General features: G+C 35.1%; 2 long non-coding RNA genes across 2 annotated transcripts; both read right to left on the reverse strand.

Annotated features, from left to right (window-relative positions):
• Positions 1-511: 511 nt before the first annotated feature.
• LOC132863310 (uncharacterized) lies at positions 512-3149 on the reverse strand. Its single transcript, XR_009650108.1, has 6 exons — positions 3120-3149; positions 2930-2953; positions 2610-2814; positions 2250-2510; positions 2067-2095; positions 512-690 (listed from the first exon to the last, which is right to left on the reverse strand). It is a non-coding gene; the product is annotated as an uncharacterized LOC132863310 (long non-coding RNA).
• A 4420-nt stretch (positions 3150-7569) lies between these two features.
• LOC132863440 (uncharacterized) lies at positions 7570-11181 on the reverse strand. The gene is made up of 6 exons (XR_009650121.1): positions 10954-11181; positions 10764-10787; positions 10459-10651; positions 10018-10274; positions 9841-9862; positions 7570-7748 (listed from the first exon to the last, which is right to left on the reverse strand). It is a non-coding gene; the product is annotated as an uncharacterized LOC132863440 (long non-coding RNA).
• Positions 11182-12529: the final 1348 nt, after the last annotated feature.

Consider the following 12529-nt stretch of genomic DNA (forward strand, 5'->3'; position numbering starts at 1 on the left):
TATATGATCTTTTATGGAGCCCATCTTACTAAAAAAAAAAAAAAAAAAAAATATATATATATATATATATATATATATATATATATATATATATATATTTTTTTAATTCCTAAAACCTTTGCTTCAAATATAGTTCAAATGATGCTTTGATTTTAATCCATTTTAGTTTCTATCTCTTGCACAGATTTCAGTAACACGACTGAACACAGATTTCAATATTCAAATTTTGATGCCAGCTGCCTGAGAACATGTAAGAGTTAACTAACAACTAACATCACAGGATAAACTCACTTTAATATTTCTTTATTTCTTTTTTATTTAGATTCTTTAGACAGTCCCCTGAGTTGAGCTAAGATTAGACAAACCTCTTTGACCAAAACTAAATAATTCGTTTTTATCCACTACATTTAATTAACAGTAATCTCCAGTTCACAAACTAGCTCACGGTGATACACTGGGACTAAAACAAACATCTATTCATGCTACATTCAAAAAAATCAGAAACCTCAAATAATAGTCAAATGAAATTTATTGTTTTTGTAGATCAAATACAGCAGAAATAATGTTGATGAAACCCATCAACATGTGAAACAGAATGAAATCTACTCTATCGTCGTCAGAGGTGTGACCCGTCTGTCCGTCCAACAGCAACAGCATCCAGTCAGTTAATCAGGATTACTGACTTAAAACCTGGCACAGAAATACAAAATTTAATTACGGCAACGTGGTCACAGGTGTGTGTGTGTGTGTGTGTGTGTGTGTGTGTGTGTGTGTGTGTGTGTGTTTGTGTGTCTGTGTGTATCAATGAGTTTAGATTCAGATAATTATTATTATTTAGAAAATCAGATTATAGAACGTTAACAAGTTATCAATGTTATAATTGTTGGATTAATATGTAGTTGTATGTGTAATGTAATACTATTAAGCAGTTAAGCAAGAATGAATGAATAGTTCTTTATTAACTCCAATGTTATTTACTCCTATTAACCCTTTACTAGAAATACTAGTCACTTACTCAGTATATCTGACAGAAGGAGGTCACTCATAACCCAAGCAGGAATTACTGAGGCTTACATTTCTCCTAGCTAACTATTGGTCATTTAATTAATTATCAAACGATCATAAAGGGTGTGTTTCAGCAGTTCAGCAGTCAGGGCAACGTTCAGGGAGTCGGCCATTTTGTTTTATGGTGTCTTTAGCTGAATGAATCCAAATCCCCACAGCCAAGCTCCAACATCCAGTAAAAAGATTTCCAGAGAAAAGTGGAGCTTATTATAACAGCAAAAGGGGAAAATATCAGGAACAAGATGCTCTGGGTGTCCACATACCTTTGGGAATTTATTGTTCATTTCAAATGTGTAGTAAATAATTAGCAAGTAATTAAACACTGATGTCTTTTAAGAACTGTAATGTTAAACAGAAGGTAATTCATTACTAATGACTTCCTGTAGTGTTACTGTACTGTAAAGTCTTATTGTATTGTTCATTAATAGTTAACAGAGGAAGACATCACTAATTACTAAAGCTTTATTATTATTAATGATTTATTACTCTTCCTACTTCACTTTTATTTCTATTTACATATTTCTGCTCCTGCTCTAAGGCTTTGTTGTGGTGTTTTACATGGTGTTGTGGTGTTTTACATGGTGTTGTGGTGTTTTACATGGTGTTGTGGTGTTTTACATGGTGTTGTGATGTTTTACATGGTGTTGTGGTGTTTCACATGATGTGGTGTTTTACATGGTGTTGTGTTTCACATGATGTTGCGGTGTTTTACATGGTGTTGTGGTGTTTTACATGGTGTTGTTGTGTTTCACATGATGTTGTGGTGTTTTACATGGTGTTGTTGTGTTTCACATGGTGTTGTGGTGTTTCTTGTCTTCTACTGTCGACTGATAAATGACACTCATTCCCTGACGCTTTGTTCCTGCATAGTAGCAGTATTACAGTATTATATATTAGCTGTGTGCTGCATAATGACCCCACTGTGTATGAGTATATGTACAAGACAGCAATAAAATCTACTAGACATGTTTCCAGGAGTTAAAATGAGTAATCATACTTACAAGATTGTTTAAGATCAACACTTCTTTGCCTGTGAAGAAACATAAACATGAAGCCCACATTAGTAATACTTATACTCGTATTAATTACATGCACATGTATTTAGTACCTAATAACAGCTCATTAAAAATTAATAGATAGACATTACATGAGGTATTTGTACAGTATAACAAATGCAGTATTACCTTCAGCCCAAGACAGCCCATGGCAAAATGAATGCAGTTGGAGCTCCAAAGATTATACTCTGGTTTTTCCTTCATTCGTTTTCTAACATTTTAACGCTTTAAATGTTTTTACATCGATTTCATCATTCTTCCTGTAAATTGTACATTTTTCTCCTCCAGAAAACAATTCCACAGGCACAATTTCTATATGACCTGGACTGGAACTGGAAGAGAGTGTAAATGATCTACTTGAGCTGTGCCCACTCTCATTTGGACTGTGATCTGCAATGAGGAAATAGAGAAATCCCAATAAACACAGTGCATAATATTAATTATACTATTCCAGCTAATGGCATCACTCTGATATAAAAAATGTTTTACTCATTATGAAATGAACAATCAGATCTTCATCATAGCACACGCCAGTATGATAGAGGCATTTGAATTTTGTTTTCACGATAAAGAGATCTCCAATCTCATAATTTCTATTGTCATCATCATCATAGTCATCATCATAGTGTTTGACAACACTAAAGCCCTTTGGATTATATCCCAGTCCGGTCAACAAGTTGTCCCATGTTGATGCCTACAGAAAAAAATAAAACACTATAAAATACAAACAAAACATCACACATACAGTATGCTTTATAAATACTGTATGTAATACACTTAATTAGAAGTTAATTAATACAGACACTCACCATGATCAATGCTCAACACAGTCACTGTACAATATATAAAATACACTGTTAAGTTTTCTAATCATGAAAAACTATCATCTCATTACAAAACATTCTAGAATACACAATAAAGATAACACAACAGATAAATAATCTGTAATAAAACTAGGGCTAATTTGAACAGATTTAAAGTATATTTGACGGATCTTACCTTTTGTTCCACCCTTGTCACTTCTGTATCTGTCAGAAAGTGAAAGAAAAAACTGGCTACAAGTCTATATATAGTAGTGCCTTGGTCTACTTAAAGAAACAGCATAGCAAATTAACAGCTTGTTGGGATGTTTTATCCTAAAGTGTACTGTCTATTAAAACTTACTAATGCCTACTAATCACTAAAGCATTACTTTTGTAAATGATTTATTACTCTTCTTACTGAAGTTTTATTTCTATGTCTCAGGATTTTTACAACCTGTAGATCTTGTAACTAATTTCTTCTACTAGTCTCTGATTGTCACACAAAACAAAGGCTTATAGAGGTTTTTTCTGATGAGTTTCGTGACCAGTGGTGTAGGGTGACACTGCACAGATGGAGCACATGTTGTCATCGCAGCGGCAGGTTTAAGAGAGATTCTAGTGATTTATTTTTCTAGTGATCATTCATTCATTCATTCATCTTCTACCGCTTATCCGAACTACCTCGGGTCACGGGGAGCCTGTGCCTATCTCAGGCGTCATCGGGCATCAAGGCAGGATACACCCTGGACGGAGTGCCAACCCATCGCAGGGCACACGCGCACACTTTCTAGTGATCAATTGTTTTATTTTATGAATCAAATTCCTTGTGTTTATCTTGGTGAGTTCATATTTTGAGTTTGATTATACATTAATTATACTGTTTGAATGACGGTGCAGCGTAACTGTGGGTTCACATGTGCCCCTTTTCCACCGAGGCAGTTTGAGTGCTGGTTCGGAGCCTAATTTAAATTCAGTTCTTTCTTTTTCGACAGCCAAAGCACCGTCTCTGAACCAGGAAAAGTGGTTCTTAAGTAGCACCAAAACGTTGCTGGTCTAGATTTAAGAACCACTTGCGTCAGGGGCTGGGGGCAGGGTTACTATGACCAACAAGACAAAAGAGAACGTCGCTAGGGCCATTTTTATATCATTTCAAATCAGGATTCACTGCGTTTGGATGCCAATGTTGGTTCGCAAAGCCATGAGCGTAAAAAGTAAAGCAACAATCGCCATTGTTGATGTTGTTTGTGTTTTGTTGTAAGACCCTGCCAGGAATCTTCCTAGGCTCCAATACTGTTTCTCAGCCAACAAACCCAATTAAATACAAAGATACACCTCAACCAATTGTTAACTTATCCATCAGAAGACCAGACAGAAATAGATAGTACAAAGAGAAGGAAAAATAGGAAAAGAAAGGAGAGACTTAAGGCAAATAGACAAAGGAAAATCATGTGAAAATACAAAAGGTTGAAGAGTTGGTTAAAGAGGTGAAAGACTTAAATATGAGTGACGATGGATCAGACGCTGTACCTAGACAGCTGGAAGAAGATTCCAAAAGCAAGGAAGATTATAATGCGTTAAGTTTTATTTTCAAAAGTTCAGGAGAACTTCCTTTTTCTTATATTCATGTATTCTCCTATAATAGAATTGATGAGATTATTGCTTATTTTGACTGTAAAATTAGATGATTGTTTTTAGCAGTGAAATCTTAAAAGCCCACTGTGACATTTACTCGCATCAAGATTTGCTTGTGCCGAATTATAGCATTCGCGGGTGAAATCTGCAAATAAAGTGTTTCAACTCCCGCTGTTGAGGTTAAACGCCGAGAGAAGGTTTCAGTCATATGTAAGCACAGCTTTGCAGCTGCAGGAAGTTAACTGCAACCATATAACCATATCTAGAATTGTTAACCTTTAAAGATGAGGAACAAACATGAGTAGTACGTTTAGTGTCGCAGACAGAAATGTTTGGAGGTTGAAATTTGATGTTGGATGTTGAAAAAGCCCAAGGTGGCCAGAATCGACAGCAAAATCCAACTTGCAATAGAAATGTTACAAAGTTTATATAAGACTAGGGATGTACCGATCTGATATTTTGGATCGATATCGGCGCCGATCCAAGCATTTTGAGTGGATCGGGTATCGGTGGTGCGTGACCGATCGAAATCCGATACTCGTGGTCATTGGCGTCGGAAGCATTATATGTGGGTGGGACAGGACGCACTTTTTTAAGACCAATAATATTGGACCCACCCACTTTTACCATCTCTATTCAGAGCATAATGTCTTTTTTTATTACTTCTCAGAGCGCCGCCAGTCAAATCCATTCCGCTTGAGGAATGCCCTAATAAATTAAACTCCATTTCGCGTTTTACCTACAGCATTGATCACGCTCCTGCTTCCTGAAATCCATGGGTGTCGTAACCATTATATGTGGGTGGGAGAGGACACGCCCACTTTTTATTTGCTTCCGACGCCCATGCCCGTGGTGGTTGATTAATGAACAGCAAACATCATAGACTATTGCTTAAACTTATAAGAAAAATACACTTATATTAAATTGCATTATGAAATTTTATGGGAAACATGTTGCACAACCGCCTGCGACAGACAGACATGTTTAGCAGGCGCCCTTTCCATTTACCTCAGCGCTTTAAACATGTCGTTACGGTGGCCGAGAAGTGCAAAACACATTAACAAATCCGAAAACAAATTAACAAATCCCAAAACACATTAACAAATCCTAAAACAAATTAACAAATCCCAAAACAAATTAACAAATCCCAAAACAAATTAAAAAATCCCAAAACACATTAACAAATCCTAAAACAAATTAACAAATCCTAAAACAAATTAACAAATCCCAAAACAAATTAACAAATCCCAAAACAAATTAAAAAATCCCAAAACACATTAACAAATCCCAAAACAAATTAACAAATCCCAAAACACATTAACAAATCCCAAAACAAATTAACAAATCCCAAAACAAATTAACAAATCCCAAAACAAATTAACAAATCCCAAAACACATTAACAAGTCAGACAACCCGGAAGCAGTTACCATCATCTTGGTAAACTTACCATCATCGGACGAGACACCTTTCATTCACCTGTATATCTTTAATGACAGTTGTCTTGTCCAATGATCAGTAAGTTTCCATTCACAAACTATACCAACTGCTTCCGGGTTGCCTGAATCGGTGCACAAAACACATTAACAAATCCGAAAACACATTAACAAATATCGGTACATCCCTATATAAGACCCATGAAATGTCATTTGGGTGTGCATTCAGCTCGATTCAATCTTAGTGTATTATACTCAGTTATTGCTAATAGTGGGTGCATCATAGAACAAACGCAAGCTTACACTTGAAGATTGTTTCTTGTTTTGTTATTATCTTTGCATTTTAATTACTTTTACTTATTCTAATACTGTTTGATTATTCGAAGGAGATTTTATTTGTAATTTTCTTTTCTTTTATTTTACTTTACATATATTACACACATTTATTTTTATTACATTGCTTTAAAGAAAAACAAGGCCTCCCATTGTGAGGACACTGAAAAGACAAGAAGGTCTAAGTCTGACTCCTTCATCTAAAGATTCAAGCAATAGACTAGGTAGAAGAACTTGAAGAGGATCTTTTGTTAGAAGACCGAGGGACTTCATAGGACATCTGCGTTCAATGTAACAGCAACTCTAATAGTTGATCTTGTGTTTTCAAAACTAACCTGTGTAATCTAGGACACATTGCTTAGTGGGATTGCATAAGGGTTTCCTACTGTACGCAATCCGAAAACAAGTGTCACTAAGGGACTCGTACGTCAGTATTAATTACTTCAGTTTGCCGCTGCGCTAACTTTGCTGTATAACCTTGTATACAGTGACATAAGACTTGGCACTGTGATGGCTCTCTAGCCCATGGAAAGGCAAACCTGTTCTTAAAAGGCTCGTCAGTGGAACCAACGTCAAACCAGCACTCTGAACCAGCGCCTGGTTCTTTCTGGTGGAAATGAGGCAGTAGTTAAAGATAATTCATTTTAATTACTTCTTATTTATTTGAACTCTTAAATGCTATTTTTCTTTTGCTTATATAAATAGTCTTATGTTGGTTTCAGTCATCAAAGGAGGAATTATTCACATTAAACTTGGAAGCACATGGTATGGGTCCAATGGACCAATGTTAAGTATATATGTATCTTATTCTTTAGTTTCTTATGGATGTGGATGCATGTTTTCTTGTATTTCTTATTTTCATTTTACTGTACAACTTACAGAATAATCTTTAGTTAAATTGATTTGTGTTTTTTTTTTTAATAAAAAAAAAATAATAATTTATGCCAGCTGCCTGAGAACATGTAAGAGTTAACTAGCAACTAACGTCACAGGATAAACTCACTTTAATATTTCAGAATAAACTCACTTTAATATTTCTTTATTTCATTTTTATTTAGATTCTTTAGACAGTCCCCTGAGTTGATCTAAGATTAGTCAAACCTCCTTGAACAAAACTAAATAATTAGTTTTTATCCACTACATTTAATTAACAGTAATCTCCAGTTCACAAACTAGCTCACGGTGATACACTGGGACTAAAACAAACATCTATTCATGCTACATTCAAAAAAATCAGAATCCTCAAATAATAGTCAAATGAAATTTATTGTTTTTGTAGATCAAATACAGCAGAAATAATGTTGATGAAACCCATCAACATGTGAAACAGAATGAAATCTACTCTATCATCATCAGAGGTGTGACCCGTCTGTCCGTCCAACAGCAACAGCATCCAGTCAGTTGATCAGGATTACTGACTTAAAACCTGGCACAGAAATACAAAATTTAATTACGGCAACATGGTCACAGGTGTGTGTGTGTGTGTGTGTGTGTGTGTGTATTAACTCCAATGTTATTTACTCCTATTAACCCTTTACTAGAAATACTAGTCACTTACTCAGTAAATCTGACAGAAGGAGGTCACTCATAACCCAAGCAGGAATTACTGAGGCTTACGTTTCTCCTAGCTAACTATTGGTCATTTAATTAATTATCAAACAATCATAAAGGGTGCGTTTCAATCAGCTGCTGATAGTTCAGCAGTCAGGGCAACGTTCAGGGAGACGGCCATTTTGTTTTCTGGTCTCTTTAGCTGAATGAATCCAAATCCCCACAGTCAAGCTCCAACATCCAGTAAAAAGACTACCAGAGAAAAGTGGAGCTTATTATAACAGCAAAAGTGGTAAAACATCAGGAACAAGAAGCTCTGGGTGTTTATTTTCACATGTCCTTTTGGGAATTTATTGTTCATTTCAAATGTGTAGTAAATAATTAACAAGTAATTAAACACTGATGTCTTTTAAGAACTGTAATGTTAAACAGAAGGTAATTCATTACTAATGACTTCCTGTAGTGTTACTGTACTGTAAAGTCTTATTGTATTGTTCATTAATAGTTAATAATGATCTAGAACACTATTAGAGGAAAACATCAGTAATTACTAAAGCATTAGAGTTTTGGAAATGAATTATTATTATTAATGATTTATTACTCTTCTTACTGCAGTTTTATTTCTATTCCTCACACATATTTCTGCTCCTGATCTCAGGCTTTGTTGTGGTGTTTTACATGGTGTTGTGGTGTTTTACATGGTGTTGCGGTGTTTTACATGGTGTTGTGGTGTTTTACATGGTGTTGTGGTGTTTCACATGGTGTTGTGGTGTTTCACATGGTGTTGTGGTGTTTCACATGGTGTTGTGGTGTTTTACATGGTGTTGTGGTGTTTTACATGGTGTGGTGTTTTACATGGTGTTGTGTTTTACATGGTGTTGTGGTGTTTTACATGGTGTTGTGTTTTACACAGTGTTGTGGTGTTTCACATGGCGTTGTGGTGTTTTACATGGTGTTGTGTTTTACATGGTGTTGTGTTTTACATGGTGTTGTGGTGTTTTACATGGTGTTGTGGTGTTTCACATGGTGTTGTGGTGTTTTACATGGTGTTGTGTTTTACACGGTGTTGTGGTGTTTCACATGGCGTTGTGGTGTTTTACATGGTGTTGTGTTTTACATGGTGTTGTGGTGTTTCACATGGTGTTGTGGTGTTTTACATGGTGTTGTGGTGTTTTACATGGTGTTGTGGTGTTTCACATGGTGTTGTGGTGTTTTACATGGTGTTGTGGTGTTTCACATGGTGTTGTGGTGTTTTACATGGTGTTGTGTTTTACATGGTGTTGTGGTGTTTTACATGGTGTTGTGTTTTACATGGTGTTGTGGTGTTTTACATGGTGTTGTGGTGTTTCACATGGTGTTGTGGTGTTTTAAATGGTGTTGTGTTTTACATGGTGTTGTGGTGTTTCACATGGCGTTGTGGTGTTTTACATGGTGTTGTGGTGTTTCACATGGTGTTGTGGTGTTTCACATAGTGTTGTGGTGTTTTACATGGTGTTGTGGTGTTTTACATGATGTTGTGGTGTTTTACATGGTGTTGTGGTGTTTTACATAGTGTTGTGGTGTTTTACATGGTGTTGTGGTGTTTCACATGGTGTTGTGGTGTTTCACATAGTGTTGTGGTGTTTTACATGGTGTTGTGGTGTTTTACATGGTGTTGTTGTGTTTTACATGGTGTTGTGGTGTTTTACGTGGTGTTGTGGTGTTTCACATGGTGTTGTGGTGTTTTACATGGTGTTGTGGTGTTTTACATGGTGTTGTGGTGTTTTACATGGTGTTGTGTTGTTTCTTGTCGACTAATAAATGACACTCATTCCCTGACGCTTTGTTCCTGCATAGTAGCAGTATTACAGTATTATATATTAGCTGCGTGCTGCATAATGACCCCACTGTGTATGAGTCTATGTACAAGACAGCAATAAAATCTACTAGACATGTTTCTAGGAGTTAAAATGAGTAATCATACTTACAAGATTGTTAAGATCAACACTTCTGCGAAGAAATATAAAAATGAAGCCCACATTAGTAATACTTATACACGTAATAATTACATGCACATGTATTTAGTACCTCATAACAGCTCATTAAAGATGAATAGATAGACATTACACAAGGCATTTTGTACAGTATAACAAATGCAGTATTACCTTCAGCCCAAGAATCTCCATGGCAAAATGAATGCAGTTGGAGTTCAAAATATTATACATGCGTTTTTCCTTCATTTGTTTTCTAACATTTACTTTAAATGTTTGTACATCGATTCCATCATTCTTCCTGCGAATTGCAAATTTTTCTCCTCTAGAAAATTCTTCCACAGCCACAATTTCTATATGACCTGGACTGGAACTGGAAGAGAGTGTAAATGAACTACTTGAGCTGTGCCCACTCTCATTTGGACTCTCATCTGTAATGAGGAAATAGAAAAATCCCAATAAACACAGTGCATAATATTAATTATACTATTCTAGCTAATGGCATCACTCTGATATAAAAACTGATAGTTTTATTGAATTAGTTATTGAACTAGTTATTAATTTTATTGTGAGTTTCTGTATGTTATTTAAGTATAAAAAATATATATATTTTACTCATTATGAAATGAACAATCAGATCTTCATCATAGCACACGCCAGCATGATAGAGGCCTTTGAATCTTGATTGCACGGTAAAGAGATCTCCAATCTCAGAATTTCCATTGTAGTCTTCATCAAAGTGTTTGACAACACTAAAGCCCTTTAGATCATATCCCAGGGCGATCATGTAGCTGTCCCATGATGATTGCTACAGAAAAAAAAACACTATAAAATACTATAAAAACATCACACATACAGTATGTTTTATAAATACTGTATGTAATACAGTTAATTAGAAGTTAATTAACACAGACACTCACCATGATCAATGCTCAACACAGTCACTGTACAATATATAAAATACACTGTTAAGTTTTCTAATCATGAAAAACTATCATCTCATTACAAAACAATCTAGAATACACAATAAAGATAACACAACAGATAAATAATCTGTAATAAAACTATGGCTAATTTTAATACATTTAAAGTATATTTGACGGATCTTACCTTTTGTTCCACTGTTGTCACTGCTGCACCTGTCAGAAAGTGAAAGGAAAACTGTTTTTAACACAAAGCTGCTGGGCACAAGACTAAATTTAGTAAAAACTTGTTTTACGTAAAGAAGCATTGTAAGCCAATAAACAGCTTGTTCAAACTTCCTGATAAACAAGTTTCAACTTAAGCCGGAATGCCTATGAAGACTGCACCCTGTCACAAAGAAAAAAGGTCTTTAAAACCTTCATAAAACAAAGGTGGATTAAGGCTTTTCTGTGGTTGGGTCTCAACTTTCATCTTATCAAAGAAGATCTTATTACAGATGCAGTGCAGGAACTTCCTGTGAAACAGGTATTTCAAATTAGCAAAAGCTCACAAGACTGAATGTGAAAGCAGTTTTGCTTTTAATTTACAGTAAAACGCCCTGACAAACAAAACCAAAAGGTGAGTCAGGAGATCCGACATCATGACCTTAACACTGCCTCAGAATCTAGTCATGTACTACAAGAAATAAAATCTTATCGAATGATTGTATCTTGAATATATTCTCAAATGTCTTGTATTTCCTAATAAACCAATACGATACAAATCAAATAAAACCAAATAATCATTTCAAGCCTCAAATAGTCTTGTTCTGGTAGAAACTTTACGAAATTTTAAGCATTTATTTGTAGTAAGAGGCAAAATAATATTATCTGTCAATAAAACAAGACAAATAAAAATCCTGAAATGAGTAAATTTACTCTTTGAAAATAGTTTTAATAATCTTATCTTTAGTTAAGTTTGTAATCTTATAATAGAAAAGTCTAGATAAATCTGTAAAAATGCTTATGTTTAAGCTCCGCCCTTGAATGATTGATTGGTTTGTGGTGCTTTTGATCATTATTGAAGTTCAGACTCATGTTATGGTAATGGTTTATTGGTAATGCAAAGTAAAATACCATTAGTATTTAAAAAATATATATGTTTCTTGTGTTTTAAGGCATCATATTTGTGTTTGGTGTTCAAAATTTGCACGTCTTATTTAAAATTGAGGAACGTTTTCCTCAGAATATTTTATCTTTTGGGTCAGAAGCAGGGGCGGTTCTATACCTTTTTTAGGGTGGCTCCAGACCCCCTGTGTGTGATCTCAGCCACCCTAAAACTATAAGTATAATTTTTACTTTCAAAAATAAACAATAAAAATTACGTTAAAATGCAGGACATGTCAAAGGGAAAGAAAAGTATTTATCAGTTTGATCCAAGAGCGAATTTTATTTACTTTGCTTTTACACACGTGCGTTGTAGTCTTTCTGCGTCATCAGCTGTCTGCTTTATTTGAACGGAGAAGCACAGGAACGAACAGCGTGCATGCGCTGTCAGAGCTGTAGGCATTTAGCTATAACGTTAATCAGCAGAAAGCCGCAAAGATGGCAACCAAAAGCAGTGAAATGTCACTATTCTTATTACCAGAGTTGTAGCACAAACAAAATATTAATGCTTTTTTTAGTAGGAACGTTTATGGCAGGAACATTTGTTACCTGTTCTCTCTCTCCCTAGTCTGACACATAGAATTTATCATTAAAGCACAAAAACCACTCATAATATT

Source organism: Tachysurus vachellii, chromosome 20 (genome assembly GCF_030014155.1).
Source record: "Tachysurus vachellii isolate PV-2020 chromosome 20, HZAU_Pvac_v1, whole genome shotgun sequence".
Taxonomy (NCBI): Eukaryota; Metazoa; Chordata; class Actinopteri; order Siluriformes; family Bagridae; genus Tachysurus; species Tachysurus vachellii.